This window comes from Ochotona princeps, chromosome 11 (assembly GCF_030435755.1).
Source record: "Ochotona princeps isolate mOchPri1 chromosome 11, mOchPri1.hap1, whole genome shotgun sequence".
Taxonomy (NCBI): domain Eukaryota; kingdom Metazoa; phylum Chordata; class Mammalia; order Lagomorpha; family Ochotonidae; genus Ochotona; species Ochotona princeps.
In genome coordinates, this window is record NC_080842.1 from 42,520,448 (window position 1) to 42,542,051 (window position 21,604).

At 48.9% G+C, this 21,604-nt stretch overlaps 1 protein-coding gene across 2 annotated transcripts in view; it reads left to right on the top strand.

Annotated features, from left to right (window-relative positions):
* The first annotated feature begins 17,714 nt into the window (after positions 1–17,714).
* The window catches only part of BLK (BLK proto-oncogene, Src family tyrosine kinase), a 44,916-nt gene continuing 41,026 nt past the window's right edge, over positions 17,715–21,604 (top strand). The window contains exon 1 of one of the 2 annotated variants that reach the window (XM_004579102.2): positions 17,715–17,960. The gene's annotated coding sequence lies outside the window, so the exon portion shown is untranslated. The remainder of the gene's footprint in view (positions 17,961–21,604) is intronic. The other variant, XM_058670095.1, reaches the window with a different exon arrangement.

Here is a 21,604-nt window from a genome sequence, read left to right on the forward strand (position 1 = left end):
GGAGTAAATGGGAAGGGGGAAAGAGGAGGGAAAGGGGGAAACCCCTGTATCCACAAAACTGTAACATGGAAAAGAATAAAAATAATTTTAAAAAAGAACAGATGCAGCCTGGTTACAATAACCTTTTTAAATGAACTTTATGTCCAAAAAGAATCTGAAGTACTTGCAAATTTGGGCAAACCAGTTAGTTTACTAACAGTGGTTAAATGTAATTAATAACATACTCAAAGTTTATTAATTTTATAATTTAGAAACAAGTCCTCAATATGTTGTCATTTGAAATTGTGTTTTTGCCTGTGAAGAAAATAATTGTGTCCATTAATCAAACCATCATCTGACTTATAAAAATGAAGGTGGTACACATTTGCTTTCTCCAGCAGCCCAACCCTGAGCAGGGACAGGAGCCCATGCTGCCTGCCCTGGCTCTGCCCATGCCAAAGGGCTGCTTCTAGACAAACCTTTTAGCCTTTTGAGCCTCAACTTTGTCTTCCATGCAACTGGGATATAAAACAGTGCCTGAAGCAATGTCTGGTAGGGAACAGACACCCAACAAACCATATGTCCTAGCCTGTCTGCACGCTTGAGGACCACTAGAAAAGGGCTAGGCCTGTCACACCTTCTAGTTGACCGTCTACCTCCCAGCATGAGCAGACACCCACCCATCACACCAGCAGGGCTCTTGACCACCTTGGCTGCCTTGTCCATACCTGCTCCTAGCTTGAGGGAGCCCTGTTTGGAATCTGACACCAGCCAAACAAGGACGGAGAACAGAAGACAAACATGCCCTGTAGGAGACCACTCCAGCACCAGCATGCTTAGCTGTGCCTGACTCACAGCTCACCATTCCTGGCTCAGAGAGCTAGTGGGAGCAGCAGGTAGAAAAAGGGAGTGCATGAGGACAGGGTTAGAGTGTGTCTGGAGGCCGGGGAGCCGGGTGCAGAACACACGCACACACACCCCACACTTTATCCCTGCCTACTTCTCAGGGACCCGCTGCTCCTGGCTAAACCCTTTGTTCTGATGGAAGCAAGTGGCAAACAGAGTCAGCACTCTGTGAGAATGGCTGCTTGGGGGTGATGCCACTGGCTTCTGAGAAGGCAGGGAGCGGCTTGTGACCACAGTGAGATGCATTTCTTTCCTGCCTGGTGTCCCAGTGCCAGCTGGCAGAATACTGTCAGGATGAACTAGCGCCCTGACCTGCTGTTCTGCTTCCCTCAGAAAGGCTCTGGGATGAGCAGGCTGGGGCAGTCCAGCAGCTGCACGAAGGAAGGCTGACTTCAACTGGAGCTGTGAGATCTGCAGCCAGACCCAAGCAGGGGCAACCCAGCTCAGAACGGCCTCACTGTGCGCTCGCTATGCGAATGGGGCTGGTCCTCTGTCCCCATTCTCCTTCAACCCACTTCCCCAGCCAGCCTCTTCTGTAGGCGTCCTGCATCCATGGGCATGATATTGGTATGGGAGGTGTTGGACTGTCTACGAGGTTTTCCAAGGAGGAAGACTGATCTGTTCAGTAAGCAGAGAACATCAGCACCTGGGCAGGACTCCCTAAACTGTGCTTAACACCCCCAACAGGCCCATCTAACCCCAAACTCCGCCAGGCCACTGAGATCATTAAAAAAAAAAGAAAGAAAAAAGAAATCAGACGGAGAGAGGAAGAAATCAGGCAGCGGGACTTTTTTTGCTTTTTTTTTTTTTAAATTACAAAGTCAGATATACAGAGAGGAGGAGAGACAGGAAGATCTTTTGCCTGATGATTCACTCCCCAAGTGAGCCACAACAGCCGGTGAGCGCCGATCCGGAGCCAGGAACTTCCTCCAGATCTCCCACACAGGTGCAGGGTCCCAAGGCTTTGGGCTGTCCTTGACTGCTTTCCCAGGCCACAAGCAGGGAGCTAGATGGGAAGTGGAACTGCCGGGATTAGAACCAGCGTCCACATGCGATCCCAGGGCGCGATCAAGGCGAGGACTTTAGCCGCTAAGCCATGCCACCGGACCCTGCAGGGACTTTTTGTTAGAAGATTCATCCTGTGTGCAGAGTCACTACCCCTCTATCGCCACATCACACACACAAACACTCGTACAATACAACACCTCTACCACCAAGGCTGCTAATGTGCCTGGGAAAAGATGGCACAACTACTTTGGCTTCTGCCATCCACACGGGAGACCCAGATGGAGTTCCAGGCTCTTAGATCTGGCCTGACCCAGTCCTAGGTGTTGCAGCTATTTGGGGACTGATTTAGTGGATAGAAAAAATTTCTTTCTTCTTTTTTTTTTTTTTAAAGATTTATTTATTTTTTTATTACAAAGTCAGATATACAGAGAGGAGACACAGAGAGGAAGATCTTCCGTCCGATGATTCACTCCCCAAGTGAGCGCAACGGCCAGTGCACGCCAATCCGAAGCCGGGAACCAGGAACCTCTTCCGGGTCTCCCACATGGGTGCAGGGTCCCAATGCATTGGGCCATCCTTGACCGCTTTCCCAGGCCACAAGCAGGGAGCTGGATGGGAAGTGGAGCTGCTGGGATTAGAACCGGCGCCCATATGGGATCCGGGGCTTTCAAGGCGAGGACTTTAGCCGCTAGGCTATGCTGCTGGGCCCAAAATTTCTTTCTTCTTGTGTGCCTTCTTCTAATTCACATTTTAGATAAATATTGCCTGGCTCAGATCCACATTGAGCTTATTGCAACCCATGGGGGCCTGCATAAGATCTCTGCTACCACAGCAGAGGAAGGAGAACAGAACAAATTGGACATCTACTCCAGCCCAATGATGACAGCAAACATCTGGTGGATAGTCTCTAAGGTCAACTATGTCACCCGATGGATATTGAAAGCGTTCCCTCATCCTTGGACTGGCGGGATCCACAACATTTCAGAACTATCAGAACCACCTGGGCAGAACCCTCAGAGCGTTCACATTAGGACCCAGATCAATTTTGGGTGACTGTTCCCCATTCCCAGTGCTGGGGCAAGTGGGAAGCTGGGTGTGACTTCTCCCCTGGTCTCTCCCTTCCCCTCCACCAGATACAGGAAAAAGAAATGGAAAACTTGGAAACAATGATCACACCCACTTTTCCCTAACTCCAGAACCCTCCCACCCTGATCAACTATGTAAGCATCATTAAAAAAAAAAAAAAAGACAATTGGTCCAGCCCTAAGCTATGTGATCTGATTGAATCAACCTTGCCAGATACACTGCTGTGCAGGTCTTAGAATACACAGTATCTGTGATTTTGCCCTAAATGTGTTACTGGCATCTTTCTCTCCTCTCTCCTGCCCTCAATGGAATTGTTGCCCCTCACCTGTTTCACCTGGGCCAACACCACTCTACGCCCCTCCTCTGTTTGGTTATCTCCCTCCGTCCTCCCAGTGGATTCTAAGTTCTGCTGGGGGTAGGGATGGCATCTTACTCATTCCCACACCGGGATACATTCCTAGTCCCCTGCAAAGGGCTGGGACACAGTGGCTGCCAGTCTCATGCATATGTAAGTGTATAAATGAATCAGTGTGAATGAACGTGCATTCTTCTCACACTTTCTGCTGAATTCCCTTTGTTAAAGCAGGAAGGAATAGGAGACAGGCTAACCTGGGGGACAACATTTCAGGAAGCCAGGAATATTTCGGATGGGCAGCTGACAATTAGGTGGACGGTGTGAGCTGGGCCTTTTGTCCCTTCCACCTGAAGAATGAAGCAGGTGGAGAGAAAGTTCTGGAAAAGTAGGAAAGGAGCTTATAGGCGTCTCTTACTTAATCTGAGATGTGGTTTGGCCACCCCTGCCCTCCCCAAACTCATTACAGGAAGGCAGGGACAGCTCTCTGCACCCTTCTTGGGAATTAAAAGTAGTCCTGGACTGTTTCAACTCCCTTTCCAAGCAATCAGTCAGTGACTGACTCTGGGATTTCCTTTCTGCAGAAAAGACCAAGGCTTTGGAGAGGTCACCCTACAAGGTGTTTCCCCAGCCCAATTTAGGAAGCTGCTGTGGGCTCAGGCTCGCCACCCCTGTAGCATGCAGATGGCATGCACAGGGTCCCACCCAGGTTCTTCTCCTCTCCCTGGTCCCCTGCCCCAGCCTTGGGCATTGAGTTCAAAAGCCAAACCCAGTAGAATGTCCCTGCTCAGCAGTTACAACAGGAAACAACTCCATGACTTGTCCTCCTGCCCGGAGGCCCAGGCAGCTGAGCTAAATATCCCCAGAGTGGGGACGGGGGGGGGGGGGGGGGGGGGCGGGGCAGGCCCCTGCACTGACATCACCCCCGGTGGATCAGAGCCCTCACTCGAGCCAGGGAGTGAATGCCCTTTGTCAAGAGGTTCTGTGTGGGTCAGCAAGGTTTCGGGAAGTCTCACTTCAGCTGGGATGTGGAGGTTAAGGCTGAGGGGAGGCCAGAGCCTGTGAGGGAAGAGACAGGGAGCCATGGGAAGGGAGGAGCCCACGAGGGCCAACAAGAGGCTCCCTGCCTTCTGGGAGGAGGGGGACTGAGGGCCTAATGACCAGGGCAACAAAGATCCCCTCCCGAAGGGCAACCTCCACCCTCCCCGTCTGTGCATTCCCTAGAGTCTGCTCCTCATGAATGACAAGGGGCAAAAGTTGGTGGGGGTAGGGGAGATTGAGAGAAGCTGAGCTGCCCTCTGCCCTCCAGGCATTGGTAGGGCTGAAAAGTCAGGTCACAGGGAAGAGACAGGGAGGACCCAGCTGGCTGCAGCCCCTGGTCCTGCCTGGCATTCCCACACCCTGGCCTGCCCTTTGGAGCCCCAGTCCCCCATCCCTGGGCCCTTCTCAGCCCATCAGTGCTGGTTTTCCTGACTCCCCTCCCCCACCAGGCTGCTGCCAGTTCCAGAGCTGTCCTCTCTTTTCCCATCCAATCCGACTCTTTACACTTTAGTGTCATAAAACCTTTCCTTACCCTGGTCCTGGCTACCAAAAAGGGAAAAAACTCAGTGAGGAGATGCAGAGCACTAGTTTCCTATACTCTGGTAGGATTTTGATTTAAAAAACATATTTTAAGGCCAGGCACAATAGCCTAGTGGCTAAAGTCCTTGCTTTGCATGTGCTGGGATTCCATATGGACACCTGTTCGCATCCCGACTGCTGTACTTCCCTTCCAGGTCCCTGCTTGTGGCTTGGGAAAGCAGCTGAGGATGGTCCAAAGCCTTAGGACTCTGCACCTGTGTGGAGAACCGAAAGAAGCTCCTGGCTCCTGGCTTCAGATTGGCTCAGCTCCGGCCATTGTAGCCACTTGGGGAGTGAACCAGCAGATGGAAGATCTTCCTCTGTGTCTCTCCTTCTCCCTGTAAATCAGACTTTCCAACACAAAAATAAACCTTAAAAATACATATATTTTATGATCTGTTGTGATGGCTCAGTGGCTAAATTCTTGCCTAGCATGCACTGGCATCTCACATGGATACCGGTTTAAGTCCAGGCTGCTCCATTTCCCATCTAGCTCCATGCAGTCGAGAGCCTAAAGCCTTGGGACTCTACACCCACCTGAGACACCTGGGAGAAGCTCTGAGCTCCCTGCTTCGGATTGGCTCAGCTCTGGACATTGCAGCCACTTAGGGAGTGAACCAGTGGATGGAAGATCTCTATCCTTCTCTCTGTAAATCTGCCTTTCTCCCCCGCATCAAAAAATAAATAAATCTTTTTTTAAGATTTATTTTTATTGCAAAGTTAGATATACAGAGAGGAGGAGAGACAGAGATGTAGAACTTCCATCTGATGATTCACTCCCCAACTGACTGCAAAGGCTGGAGCTGAGTCAATCCAAAGCCAGGAGTCTGGAGCCTGGAGCCTCATCCGGGTCTCCCACACGGGTGCAGGGTCCCAAGGCTTTGGGTCGTCCTCAACTGCTTTCCCAGGCCACAAGCAGGGAGCTGGATGGAAAGTGGAACTGCTGGGATTAGAAATGGTGCCCATATGGGATCCCAGTGCTTTCAAGGTGAGGACTTTAGCCGCTAGGCTATGGTGCCGAGCCATAAATCTTTTAAAAAATACATTTAAAGTGGAGGTTGAACGAGGTGAGAGATATCTTTCATTCTTTGACTTACTCCCCAAATGCCTGTAACTGACAAGGTTGGGCCAGGCTGAAATCGGGAAGCACGAACTCAAGCCCAGGTCTCCCAGAGTGGGGAGAGACCCATGTGCTTGAGCCATCTCCTGCTGTTGTCCAGGGTGTACATGAGCAGAGAGCTGCAATCTGCACAGAGCTTCTTTACAAACATTAGGCTGTTCTGGGTCAGTCCTGTGTGACCAGCTTCTCCAACCTGCTACATTCCTACTCCCCTCCTCGCCCACCTAGCAAGTTGCCTGCTTTTCTAATTTGTTGTTTTATTCTCTATGACCACATGGCTGTCGAGTGCCTACACCGTTACTCTTGTCTTAGTTTACTTTTTCCTGATGGTTGAATGTGACATGTTCGGCTCCGCAGTAGGGATCTGATGTTGACATGTATAAGTCAAAGCTAGCCCAAGAACCCACTCTCTTCCTGATGTGCATTTCAGTTGCCCACAGTCACATCATGTCCAGCCCTGCATCTCCAACACGGCTGCCCAGAGGGGCTAATGTGGGTAACTGGGCCCACATACTTTCCATTTCGCTGGACACTGTGACCCATATTCCTCCACAGACTGATTAAGTGGCCACTGACATCCCAGCCAGCACTGCCCATTTCCCCACTAAGCAAGCCAATTCCTCACAGTACATTATCTCATTTCTCTGCTCACCACTGAGGTTGGGCACAGAATTTATTTCTTTTGTATGCATGTCAAGTGCTCCAATACCACTTATTGAATTATTTATGCTTGCTCCATTGGTTTAAAAAACCATGCCCTACATTTTAATGCTCTTTATTTCCATATGTGCACGGGTCATTTTATTTAGTGCTACCGATTTAGTTATCTGCCCCGATCCAATCGATACCACACTGTTTTAATAATCATAGCTCCATAACACAGTGGCACACATACAGTTTGACTAATCCTTACACCGATTCACTGAATGAGGGGGTATTACCTTCCTTTAATGGACTAGGAAACTGAAGTCCAGCGTGTTAGCATGATCTGTCCACAGCCTGTCTTGCCAAGCACCCATGTCCAAAGGGTCTTCCTCTGGGTCTGCTGACTTTCCTGTGTACTCAGTGACATGCAGTGTTCACACTGTGGGAGGTAGCCCCTGAGCTTCTGGCAGCAGCACTGGCTAGGCTGTGTCTCGTGCTGTACAGAGCGCCCTCTAGTGGCGGCTACCGGGCATGCTGGAGCAGCAGGTACGCCTCTGTGATTTCAGCCCCAGGAGACACCGACTTCTTTTTTTTTCCTTTTTTTTTTTTTTTACATTTTATTACTATTATCATTTTATGAGACAGTTCCATGTTCCCTTATCCCCTTCCCAATTCCCTCCCCCCCCACACACCTAGTTCCTCTATATCATTACGAACATATAGTTCTTCATACTCAGTCATATGTCCATCATTGAGGGCATGGACAATGGCAGAGAGTCCAGAATCCTATTGTCAAGATATAGTAAACAGTTTCATTGTAAGTCCATCTTTGTCTGGAAGCAGAAATACATACTGCATTGTATCCTCACATCTGGATGTTAGTCTCCATTTCACAGCTACTGTACATCCCTTCAAATGAAAAGTCATGATACAAAATCAACAATAGAAAGAAAAATAGAAATTTACAATGCCATGAAGTTAAATGACATGTTACTAGATATGAAAGTCTCCATTACACAGCTACTATACATCCCCTTAAATGAAGAGCCACAAAACAAAATCAACATCAGGGAGAAAAAAGGAATGAACAACACGGACTCCTTTGAGTACCAGGGGTTCCCTCTTTCTTGGATCCTGTGGTGTTTGAGCTGTGGGGTCTGTGTTTTTACTCTTCACTCTTCTCTATTCCTATTTCCTCCTCTCACTCATTCCCACCCACTTAACAGCTTCTTTCATTATCAAAAAAAATGTTTTGGGCCCGATGCTGTGGCCTAGCGGCTAAAGTCCTCGCCTTGAATGCGCTGGGATCCCATATGGGCGACCTCATCGAGCTGGGAGTGGTGAAACTGGCAGCAATTCATAACTGGTGAACTATTAAAACCACTTGAGCAAGTATCTCTGAGCATGCCCCACATCTGGGACTTCGGGTGAGTGGGAAACTGGGTGGGGCTTCTCCCTCAATATCCCCCTTTACCTCAGATACAAGAAGGAAACAATATGGACATAATAGTCTTACCCACTTCCCTATAGCCCCTGAACCTTTTTATCATAATTAACTATGTAAAGATTGTCAACAATTAAAAAAAAAAAAACATTTGCTACCTGGTAGGGTCAGAAGCCTCCCAGCCAATCATGTGGGAGATAGCTTCCACTGCCTTGACCATGACTCACCAAATGTGGCCCCCCACAAGGCAGGGGTCGGGGTAGTGACCCCTCTGGATCTTTTGGGGGTGGGAGTGGCAGGCCTGGAGTAACTGAGCTATAGATGTCCCTGATTCGCTTTAAATTACAGAGAAAGTTACATTTGTGGCAACTTGACCTTCAGGATTCTTAGTTCCCAGAACATCTGCTCTCAACTCAAACCTATCATTAGTGGGATTGCAGAGTAGAAATCTGGCTGGGAAGAAAAGAGCACTGGGCTTAGGAGTTAGGAGACCCGGGGTCTGGCACAGCGTCACTGCTTGCTGGCTTGCGGCTATGAGCGAATCTCTTTCCCTTCTTAACCCTGACAAACAAGGATGGGAAGGCCCAGCTAAGAGGATTCCTCAGTCGCCACTACTGAACACCTTCTATGTACTAGGGAGGGAGCATTGATGGACAGGAATGGTGTGGCTCCTTCTGTGGGTCTCACTTGTAGCCCAGTAAGCCAAGCCAGGAGCCAACAATTGAGCAAAGCAATGGACAAGTTACCACTAAGTATTTATTGATAAGAACCATCAAGAAAGCAATATGTAATGTCATGAAAGGGAAGCTGACATTTAAAAGTGATCAAAGGTGGCAACTGCCAAGGCCACTGCCACCTTGTCCTGGGTGATAGACATGGAGACGGGTCGGGGGATGTTGTGGGCTAAGGAGTTGATTAGCACTCGTTAAGCTGAGCAGTAACAGGAAATGGGTTTGCGGCTAAAAGCACCTGGTCTAATCGGACTCATTGGCATCCTATTGTTTGGTTAAAGGGCTTGGGGGAAAGAGTATAAAAAGAATAATAAAGGGAGGCTTTGGAGAGACTTCCACCATCACTGGTCTCCTGTCGGTGCTTCATCCCCAGACCCTCTCCATGTCCCCATTACTGGCTCTGCTGGCCGGAGCAGGGGGAGTGGCTCCAGATCATTCATGTTGGGAGCAGAGCTTGTGGGGTTTGCTGCCTGGAGGAAAGGAGTGAAGAACATGAGCCCTATGCCTCAGGAACTGGCAACACAGCAATGGTGGTGCTGAACCATTAACTCAACTACAACAAACAAAACAATACCACATGGCTGAAATGGAAACCTAAATGCTATGAGAGATGGTGGCAAGGGCTCCAGATAAGGGGTGACCTAGGCTCTGCTGCCCTGCTTGAGACTCCTGAGGGCTTTTCCAAATAGACAAGAATCTGAATTCAAAGATAAAGCTCCCGGTTTACGATTGCATTAAGCCATCACCTGCAGTGCCAGTTCGAGTTCCAGTTGCTCCACTTCCAATCCAGGTTCCTACTAACATGCCTGAAAAAGTAGCAAAAATGCTTGGGCTCCTGCCACCCATGTGGGAGATCCAGAGGATCTGCTGGCTCCTGGCTTTGGGCTGGCTCAGCTCTATCTGTTGAAGCCATCCGGAGAGTGAATTTACACAGGAAAGACTCTCTCTCTCTTTCTCTCTCACTCTCTTTGACTCTTCCAAATACACAGGTAAATACCAGGGGGATGGTTCCAGGGAACTCTCTGGGATCTCAACTCTAAGTGCATGGTGCAAAGGCTGCTATCACCTAGGTGTGATCCAGGCCTGAAATATGCCCTCAAGTCCTTTTCCTACCACCTGTTTTTCTTTGTAGTGTTTGATGTCTTAGTGATAACAAGAATCAATTTTGTTTGGTCAAAATCAACACTTAAGGGCACGGCAGTGTGGGCTAGTGGTTAAGGTCCTTGCCTTGATCCCATATGGCCGCTGGTTCTAATCCCGGCAGCTCCACTTCCTCTCTATCTCTCCTCCTCTCAGTATATCTGACTTTGTAATAAAAATAAATCTTTAAAAAAAAATCAACACTTAAAAAATGAAACAGCAAACTTTATGTTGATGAAAATTTATTATTCTCACCCTCTTATGGACTATGCTCACTGGATCTGTATTTTAGGGGATATATAATGGTAGTATAGTGGGGACTAATATGTTCAGATATGGAGACAAAGAGCTATATGTCTCTATGCATACAGACCAAAGACAGACACCCAATGAAAGAATTAAAATATCCTAACAGTAAGATGATGGACTCTCTGACATTATCCAAAGCCTACATTGTTGGGAAACACTTCAATGGCAATATGAAGGACACCCACTGTAAAACTAAAGGGGAAATCAATGGGAAGGGGGGACCTTGGGGAAGGCCATGGGTAACCCCAGAACCTATGGAACTATATCATAAACCAAAATAAAATACTTTCAGATGTGAAAAAGAAACAGTGAAGAACTGACATCAACAGTAAGGCAGATTGGATAATCCCACCCCTCAATTACCATAAAAACAGTGATTAAATGAAGACTCACAGATGCCAACAGCTTCAGAGCACAGTGGGGAAGCAGCAGTTCCCTAACTCAAGACTGAGGACAGACACATAGAAAAGTACAGGGAGTAGTTTCTATGCCTCACCACAACCTCAGGCCAGCACAGCTCAGTGCTAGGAGCTATCACCTTGGCCATGACTTTCTTCCACAGATAGGAAGAGCCGGAGGAATCTGGTAGCCTTAGCCAGGGAGGACACTAGCAGCTCTGGACTCGGCCACGGGCATCCACAGCCTTAGCCATTGAGGACTATGCAATCTTCACTAACTCTGACTCCAGTTAATGGTGTTGCCCAGAATGCAAACCTCTGTGTACCAACACCACCCATCTTTCACCAAGAGCTGGAACCACCACTAGATCCCCTGGAGCCCCTTTGATATTAGAGAATCTAGCTGTCCATTTCTCTCCAACGTCTGAGGAAGTTTTCAACCATTATTACTTTTCAAAAGATATTTTTAAATCTATTAATTGAAAGGCAGAGAGACAGACAAGGAGAGATCTTCTGTTCATTGGTTCACTCCACAAATGCCTACAACAGCTGGGCAAGAGGTTGGAACTCAATTCAGGTCTCCCACAAGGGTGGCAGAGACTTAAGTACTTCAACCATCATCTGTTGCCTCCCAGGGTGCACATTAGCAGGAAGCTGAAATTGCAAAGAGATCCAGCATCCTAACTGCTAAATTACAACCCCCTGGAAGGCCATATGGAAATACTAGAAGTCAAACTGTTACAAGTCTAGGACAAAACGGGAATTGTGAAAGCAGCAAGAGAAAAGCAATTTGGCCATAGGTAAAGGAATCTCTGTCACCTAGCAGGTGTATTTCTCAGTAAAAGCCTTGCAAGTCAGGAGAGTGGAATTCTACACACTTCTCCAGAGTACCAAAGAGAATGCCAGCCAACAACAATATCAGGCAAAATTATTGGCTGCCAAGAGATAATGTCCTTTCTAAACAAACCAAAATGGAGGGAGCTCATCTTCAAGAGCCTTACTTGCTCTACAAGAAATATTTAAGCTTTTGAACTGAAAGAAAAATACACTAGATAGCAATGAAACAGCATATAAAAGACATGTCTTATTGTTAGAGGAAAAAACAGAATAATGTAACAAGGCGATGGTGACGTGTACATTACTTTTAATCTCAGCATAAGATGTAGTAGCTAACAATGATCATATAACAAAGACAGACAGCAAGAGGAACAAAACGTACGAGAGACGGGAAAAAAAAAACTTCCCATAGAAAACTTGGAATCCGTGTGTGGCGCCACTGAAGTCAATGACTGCAAAGCCAACATCCAAATGAGCACCAGTTTGAGACCTGGCTGCTCTGCTTCCTGTCCAGCGTCCTGACAAAGCACCTGGGAGAGCAGTAGGAGACCGCCTCTGGGTCATTGCCACTCACATGAAACACAGAGATGGAGTTCCAGGCTGCTGGCTGTGGCTTGGCCAAACCCTGGCAATCACAGCCATCTGGGGAATGAGCCAGCAGATGGAAAACTCACGGTCTCTCCCACCAACTCTTTCTCTGTAACTCATCTTTCCAGTAAATAAATTAATTTTAAAAATAAAAGAAACTTATTTTATATTTGAGGACACTCACAGGTTAAAAGTAAAGAAATTAGAAAAGATATTCCATGCTAATGGTAACTAAAAGAATGCAACTGTGGCTATACTTACTTAAACATAGTTCAAAAAGTTTATGGGGAGCCCGGCATGATGGCCTATTGGCTAAATCCTCATCTTGCATGCACCAGGATCCCATATAAAAGAACATTTCATGTTCCAGCTGTTCTGCTTCTCATTCATTTTCGTGCTTGTGGTCTAGAAACGCAGTAGAGGATGGCTCAAAACCTTGGGACCCTGCTCCCACATGGGAACTTGTAAAGAAGCTCCTGGCTCCTGGCTTTGGATCAACCCAGCTCCAGCCATTGAACCCATTTGTGAAGCGAAATAACAGATGCAAGATCTTTCTCTCTGTTTCTTCTTCTCTCTGTAAATCTGCCTTTCCAATAAAAATAAATAAAAATATTTTTAAAGAAGTTCATTGGAAAACAGAATTGAAATATGTCTATTTTGATTCAAAAAATTTCTGAAATTCGTTGTGACCTTTTTGAAAATCCCTTCATAAATTAATATTTTGTTTTGATGATTGCGTATTTTTAATTTCTCTGCATGCTTGCCATTCTTGGTGCCTTTTTCCCTTCGGAGGACTAGGTTATCATATGATATCATTTTCTTCCATCTGAAAGAACTCCGACATGGGTGGCAGAGACCCAAGTACTTAGCCCGTCACCTGCTGCTTCTCTGGGCAAGTCGGCAGGAGACTGGATCAGAAGCCGAGCAGCCAGGACTCAAACTAGCACTGTGCTATGGGATTGACCTGTCCTTACCACTGACCCTCATGGTACTGGTTGTATTGGTTAGTGGTTTTTGTCTGGTTCTCAATGGATGTCTTCTCTTCCTGTGTTATATAATGCTTGGGTAATTGGTTGGTCAGAGATAAGCAAGTAGCCATCTAGCAGCTGCTCAGGCTGTGTATGACTGGAGAAATACATTCGAATCTACCTAAAGTCCTCAGCTTTCCCTTAGCTGGACGTCCCCTCACCGCCAACTCCGCCACACTGATGCATATCTTTGCCACCAGTTAGCCAGGAGTGTGAGGGGAGCTTATTATCTCAGTCATTCTGTGTGTTTCCTTTTTGAAAATAAAGATTTATGTTTATTTGAATGGCAGTGCTACAGGGTGGCAGGAGGCAGATGTGGGGAATGGACAAAGATCCTCCATCTGTTGGCTTACCCACTGAATGACGGCAACGGCCAGAGCTGAGCCTATCCAAAGCCAGGAGCCAGCAGCATCTTCCAGGTCTCCCACGTTGTGCAGAGGACCAACCACCCTGACAACTTTCCACTGCTTGCCCAGGTTATTGGTAGGGAGCTAGATTGGAAGTGGAACAGCCAGGTCTCAAACTGGTGCCAAGATGGGATGCTGGCATCGCAGCCAGCAGCTTTACATGCTATGCCACAGCACATGTGTCTCTCACTGCTGAGATCTCTCCTTTACAATTCTGGCTGGCTTTCTGTGCACGTGCAGTCAAGGTTTTAGCCTCACACCGATAAAGCTGTAGTTATTTACCTCCTGTCTACAACTGATCCCATGACCTTTAACCTATATAACTCAGCTTTGCATGTGTCCCACCTGACCTCATCCTCTGCATCACTCAACAAAGCTGCTGTTTCCTACTACGATTCACAAACCAGACCTGCCACTCCCACTGGGCTTTCTCCTCACAGCTCTCCAGTCCGGGGATACGAGGCAGCCCCAGCCAAGATCACGGACCGATGGCCCTTCTGGGGCTGTAGCAGCTTTCTGAGATTTGTTTTGTCTGATCATTTTTCAGTTCCCCAAGATGGTTGCACTTTTTTTTTTTAAGATTTATTTTATTTTTATTGAAAGTCTGATATACAGAGAGGACGAGAGACAGAGGGGAGGATCCTCCATCGGTGATTCACTCCCCAAGCGGCCACAATGGCTGGAGCTGAGCAGATCCGAAGTAAGAGCCAGGAACTTCCTCTAGGTGTCCCACACATTATTTTTATTACAAAGTCAGCTATACAGAGAGGAGAGACAGAGAGGAAGATCTTCCGTCCAATGATTCACTCCCCAAGTGAGCACAATGGCCGTTGCTGTGCCGATCCAAAGCCAGGAACCAGGAACCTCGTCCAGGTCTCCCACGCGGGTGCAGGGTCCCAAAGCCTTGGGCCATCCTCGACTGATTTCCCAGACCACAAGCAGGCAGCTGGATGGGAAGTGGAGCTGCCGGGATTAGAACTGGCGCCCATATGGGATCCTGGGGCGTGATCAAGGTGAGGACTTTAGCCGCTAGGCCATGCTGCCAGGCCCAAGGCTTAGGAATGTTCTGGACATCTTTCCCAGGCCACAAGCAGGGAGCTGGAAGGGAAGTGGGGCTGCCTGGATTAGAATCGGCACCCATATGGGATCCCAGTACGTGCAAGGCAAGGAAAGACTACTGTGCCAGACCTTCCCTGAGATGGTTGTTTCTGACATTTTCCTAGCCTTATACATGCTTTCTTCCAGAGGAAATGGACTTTTCCCAGCAGTGTTCCTGGGGTGAACCCCAGACTGGATTCTCTTAGTGTTTCTTCCCCTCCACTACGCCATGGCCCACAGGTAGTGATTTTAATCTGAGGTGAGCTGGTGACAGGAAGTTGTACAGATGTATGGCGGGAGACCTCTGAATTTTGCATAAATCACCCCAAAGGTGCAAACACAGCTGGGAGAACCAGCAAAAGCCAATACTGACTTGCCACTTATAGAGCTGAGTTCCCATCACAGCCCAGCCCTGAGAAGAAGCCCTTATGGGGGCTTCCTAACAAAGGCACCTGACACACCCATCCCCAGCCTCACTGCTGCCCATCTCTCCCTGGGGCCTTCCTCCTCTCTGTTCTGGCTCTCTCATGGCCCCTCTCACTCTATGAGAGTGGAAATGACTGAAATTTATTTCCACTTCTGTTCAGGTGTCTGAAACCGGAGATCGATGATGTCATTTCCTCCTTGGTCTTTTGGAGTGGCTGCTAGAATCCCTGGGTGTCTGTGTATGTACAAATGTGTGTGTGCTTCAAACATCCATCCACTGGGGTGAAACAAAAGGGAAACTTCCAGGGCTAGAACAGTGGCACAGTATGCTAATCCTCTGCCTGTAGCACTGGCATCCCATATGGATACCAGTTTGAGTCCTAGCTGCTCCACTTCTGATCCAGCTCCCTGCTAATGGCCGGGCAAAGCAATGGAGAATGGCTCAAGTGTTTGGGCCCCTGCATCCACGTTGGAGAACCAAAAGAACCACCTGACTCCCAGCTTCAGACTGGTTCAGCTCTGGCTTTTGCGGACATCTGGGAGTGAACCAGTAGATGGAGCATGTCTCTCTCTGTCTCTCCTTCTCTGGAACTCTGTCAAGTAAAAATAAGTAAATCTTTTTTATGAAAAGAAAAACTTTTCTCCAGACACACAAAGGCCAGCATCCCTGAGCTCAGCCCCCTGTCCACCCCAACCCACTTTACCCTTCAACAGACAGCAATAGACCCAGGAAAATGGATTTTCTCTGTAGCAGCTATATTTCCTGCTCCCTGCAGTACTCTCTATGTACTCTAGCCAATGAAGACACAAGTTGTCCAAAACTCCTATCTTTAGGAGGCTCCTTGATCAGTAAAATAGACAACCCAGGAGCTCTCTGAGTTTGTTGGGTTTATGGTCACATGAGCTGCTCAGAGCCACCTCCTTGGGAGTCCCTACCAGCCATTATGGATGGGGTCATTGCTCCCACCCCATCGCCACACTGTGCCTTGTGGGGCCACCCCTATCTGCCCACAGTGGCTGTCTGTTTTCTGTACCTCCTCCCCCCACCTCCTAAGTCTGGGTACCCAATGAAGGGTTAAGCCCATTGACATCTGGCCCCACAGCCTCTGGTCTGTGCTGACCACAGAGCAGGTGTGCAGAAAAGCATGTTGTGTTCACTGAATGGAAATAAGACACAGTTAGCACATCTCAAGCCATTCAGTTTCCTTAACTTGAAAGGAGTTTGGAACTCTTCTAACTTGTGTTTAGGTTGAGTCTAACTCTTAGTTGTGAAAAAGCCAGTGTAATAATAATTAATAATAATAATAGCTACCTTGTATGGACCACACCCAGTTACCAAGCAGAGAAGATGAAACCATCTTATAATTCAGATGTGGAGCTTGGGGTCCGGCACGATGACTAAATCCTTACCTTGTAACCGCCATTATCCCATATAGGCATGGGTTTGTGTCCCTCGCTGCACTACTTCCCATCCAGCTCCCTGCTTGTGGCCTGGGAAAGTAGTCAAGGATGGCCTAAAGCCTTGGGACCCTTGTACCCACGTAGGAGATCCAGAAGAAGTTCCTGGCTCCTGGCTTTGGATCAGCTCAGCTCCAGCCATTGCAGCAATTTGGGGAGTGAAACAGCAGATGGAAGATCTTTCTGTCTCCTTCTCTCTATAAAGCTAATCAGCCTTTCCAATAAAAGTAAATTAATCTTAAGAAAAAGAAGATGTGGGGCTTGGTCATACTGTAATGGGAAATTCTCTCATTTTTACCAAAGCCCTTTGGGGAAATGAAGCAGATTCTTTCCATAGCGCCTCAAAACCCATAATGCTGGGTTGTTGTTGCAACAGCTACTGCTACCCACACCATTAGAGAAATACTTCCCTATCGGTAACGGCCGGTGAATGGCCCTACCACGCAAGGAAAGAAACTGCGGAGGGCACAGACACCATATACCTGACTGACCACCCCCCGCCCCCGGTCCTCAGGTCCTAAAGGCACAGGCAGCTGGCTGGTGGCTCTCCACAGCTGCGAGCCCACTCTTCCCGAACTGGGGTCATGTGGGACCATCCCTTCCACAGTCTGTGTTCCTCTGAGTTTTTGTAGCCAAAGAAGTGGTATGATTGAAGCTCTGAGATCACTGTGAACTATTGCATCACCCCCCAGACCCCATCCCGCAAAACCAAATAAAACCCATGGTGGGAATTAACACTTATTGAGCACCAGTGCTGGGCCTGCCACTCTCCAATCGACCTTTTAATGTTCACAGCATCCTGTGAGCCAGCTATTCTTAGCATCATTTAAAAGACAAAACCAAACCAATGAGGCTGAGAGAACAGGTGCTGTGGCTCATGCAGCTGGCATGTCAGGCTTTGGCTACAAGGCAGAGCAGAATCCCTTGTAGGGTATGTCTGGGGGAAAAAAATCACCTGCCATGTTGCCAAACCAAAGCCCCAGTAGCAAATTTTCTGGTGGCAGAGGGGTCTCACAGCCAGCATGGCCCAGGGTGTGAAAGCACAGCCATGCCTGGTCCTTCCTCCGGAGCCTGTCTGGGACAAGGGGTCCCCTGGGACATACGGGACCTAGTGAGCTCACAGAAGAGAGTGCCTGGCTGGGAGGGGCGGGGCTCTTGCTGCGGGTCGCCTCTTGGGGGCAGTGGCTCTCATCACAGCCTGGGCAGGCTGTGGAAGCCATGAGGTCCACCAACCAGCAGGGATGGGAAGAATTCATCCGGCCGTGGGCCTTTTCTTGAGGACTGCCCTGTGAGACTCTGATTGGAGACAGGAGGCTGCACCACCATAAAGGCGCTGTGATTTAGACAGCAATGGTGAGACGCCACTGAAGTGCCGGCAAGGTGAGTCTCTGGCCCTTCCGGGTTCCTGGCTATCTCTCGTTACTCTAAACGGCACAGTGCTCCAAGGCCTACAGCCGGGGCAGGGAGATGCTACAGTGTTGTTGATGGAGAAGGAATAAACGCAACCTGTGCCACAGCCAAGTATGGACCAGCCTGTTCTGTGTTTCTATTTTAGAGGTTTTGTTGTTTTTCACCTATGAAGGTTTATCCATCTGGGTAGTTGTTGAGTTTTGGGTTCTCTGAGGCTGGAAAAGCTAGCACAGCAGATGGGAAATTCATGGGTCGTAGGAGTGGAGTGGACAGGCACACACTGAGAGCTTCAGGGCTCAGAACAAGGGCACTGTCCTCCCTGGAGAAAGGCTCGGATGAGAGGATGTATGGTGATGTCTGGCTCCACTCTCGCTTTATTTTGTTTCAGTGCAGGGCTGTTCCATGTGTCACACATTTGCAGCAAGGGCTTAAGGATGCTTTTTCTGGCTAAGAGAAAGCCAACTGCTGGAATGATAGTTAATAACATAGTTTGAGAAAATTTTGTAAGAATGTCTAGGACTTTGGCAACTTTTCCAGCCATTTTGAAACGGGCCATTGGTTTCATTACCAAGAACTGAAAGAACTGCTACCATTTGTGCATCTGCGGTGACTAAGCGTTCTCTGGATGTATGTAGATCCTCCCTCCAGGAGGTGGCGCTCATTCTGATTGAGGCCTGGGCTTAGGAGGAAAGTGGAAGATGGTAACCCTACAATGGAGAAATGCAAGGTTAACAGCCACCAAGCTACACTATCATTGTGAGCTTCTGCCATCAGGAAATCCTCCTCCCACCTCCCCCAACATTATACAGTCCTGTCTTATCACAAAACAAACCCAAACTAAGGGATGATGCAGTGCCAGACTTCACCTCCAGGACTGCCAACATCACGACAAACAAGACACAGCAACTGCCAGGCTCAGGCCAGGCTAGGGAGGCCGGGCAATGAAAGCCAGAATTCACAGTCCCGATCAAGAGCCACGCAGGCGTTAGCGGAGAACCAGGTGAAACACAGTTACAGTCTAGAATGATGCTGATATGAAGGCACCAGTGTGAATGGTTTGGTTCTGGTCCTGCGGACACATGGGACCATTAGGAGAGGGTGGCTGGTGTCTCCATAAGAGTTGTCTGTACTGCCGTGGTGACATCTTTTCTGTACACCTAAAACCATCCCAAATGAAAAGTTTTAAAGAAAAAAATGCACTCATCCCATCATGGAACAGAAACAGATGGAGTGCACTGTTGGGAAAATTGGCATCTGAGGTTCCATTCTGGAACACAGCAGGCCATTTGTGTTTTCCACTGTTCTCTCAACCTCCAGCTACGTCCAGGAAAGGTCTGTGTCCTTCTCCACCCACACTCCTCACAATTCTCAGCCCAGCTCTCTGAGCCCAGTTCTGTGTCAAGGGGTGGAAGACTACAAGCCTTCCTGACCTGCGGTGGGGCTCATGGGCTGGTGCAGGCTCTCCGAGCACAGACCCACACTTGACTCCTTTCTGGGAAGGATCAGAAGGCTGAGTACGGAAGTAGTGCAGGGCCCAGACCCCAATGGCACACAGCCTGCTATCTGAATGGACTCTGTAAATCTCAGGTTGCTGCTGCTGTCTACCCCCAGGACCTAATGGTCAGCCAAGGGGATGTGAGCCCTGATGGTCAGCTCTTCCCCCCAAGAGCCCACTGTGGCCAGTGGGGTGTAGCATGGGGAACTGAAGGTGCCAGCACTTGTGTGAGGGAGGATCCTACTTCCGGAAGCCACCCTGCCACCCTGGAGTCTACAGCCTCAGCGACAGCTCCTCCATGGCCAGCACCCCACTCCTCAGGTGTAGGCAGGTAAAGAGGGAATACCGACATGAAGCAGATGATTCCTCCCCGACTCCCCTCTGCCGACTCCACAGAGCATGTGCACCTGCTCAAAGGTGATGGCCCCACCAGGTGAAAGGTTTCAGGCGCAGGTGAGGAAGGAGCCAGAGCTGTGAAGTTGTAGCAAGCCAGCACTCCGGTGAAATGTCACAACACCTCAGTGAAAACCATGAGATGCCTCACGTAAAATCAGAACTCTATAGCAGTGACTATGGCGGAGACCCAACAGGTTCCCCTCCCATCACATCCGAATCCTCCATGGCCATTTCCTTTGCAAATTACACTGGCCCCTGCAGTTTCTGGAATGCATTATGCTTGCCCTGCTCATCCTCTGTTGTGGAATCTCCTCCCCAACTTCCCATCCTCCCCTTCTAAGGCTCAGGCCTGCCATGAACAGCTCCTCTTCATCCTTGTACCTGGTTCATCCCTGCGTCCCCAGGAACCTCAGCACCTGCTTAGGGATGTGGCTGGCAGGTTAGCTCGAGCTTCTTGAGGGCACAGGCAAGCTCTCCAGGCTCCTCTAGGTTCAGTATCCAGCACAGCATCTGGCCTAAGGGTGATGGCAGGCAGTACCCCTAAAATGAGGCCTGGGTGATGGAAACAAGGACACAACCTTGAGAGCAAGCACAGGCCGAGACATGCTTCTCGGGAGAAGTCTTTACAGCTGCGGAAAAGAGCAGATTTATTTAAAGACCTCCTGTGGCGATGTTGCACTTCCCCTGCTGGGTTCTGGACTCGGGCCTTGGCAGCTCTGCTTCCTGCTCAGTCGTGGGGTGCAAAAGAGAGCATTGGCCCCTGGTGCCAGCCGGGAGGGCACTGAGATCTGTCTCTGTCCCTTGGGGGACTGTGAGCCAATGTCCTGTCTGTACTTCAGGCTCCTGCTCTGTGAAGTAGCAGCAGCTACAGCCTCATCAAGAACAGGTGCCAGAGCTGAAAAGATTCACCTGATGGCAGTCTGGCTGAAGCTCAAGGCTCAGAGCAGGGTCCTTCCAGGGCACCCTGTCTTCACAGCACCCCCTGGCTAAGGGGCTGGGGCTTGGGGGTCAAGAGGACAGCCCTCCTGCCTGGGAACAGTGTCACTGCCCCTCTCTGCTGGCCTCTCTGTATACCCAGACACTGGAGACGCTGAGCCAGGACTGGAGGCAGGTATACCTTGAGGCATAGAACTCAAGGAGGCTGGCCCTCCCTCCCTGCTGGGGCCATCCACATGCAGGAACTATTTATGTAAGTGTGAAAAGCACTACCACAAGTCGTGTCTGTGAGGGCACTAGACGCGCTGGGCTTAATTTTATTGGCGTTGAGCTTCGAGACCAGGGCCTCTTGGGCAATTTCCTGGTAATAATAAACTCCTTGACCTTACATGCCAACATTCACGTTGGTGGACGCCCATCTGCGAAGAGCACCATAGCTTTTACGTTTGCCAGCTCAGAAGTATTTGGAATCTATAAGTCAAAGGTTTAGTGAGGTAATTTCATTTTATCTCTTGGTGTGGCTATCCAGAAGCGAGAAGGACTTGGGGATGGGAGTGAGAAGGCACACAAGGGACTGAGTCCAAGGTTAGCCCAGCCACCCCTGGCTGTGGGACACTGGGCAAGTTGCTGAGTCTCTTCCTGAGGTGACAGATTGACTCCAGTTTCTACAGTCACTTCTACCTAGCTCTGGAACAGTAGCTTTGCTCTCAGTCTTCCTTATCTGTTGAGAACAGTGCAACACAGGATGTGATTAACCCAAAGCCTTAACTCCTGAATGAGCTGACTC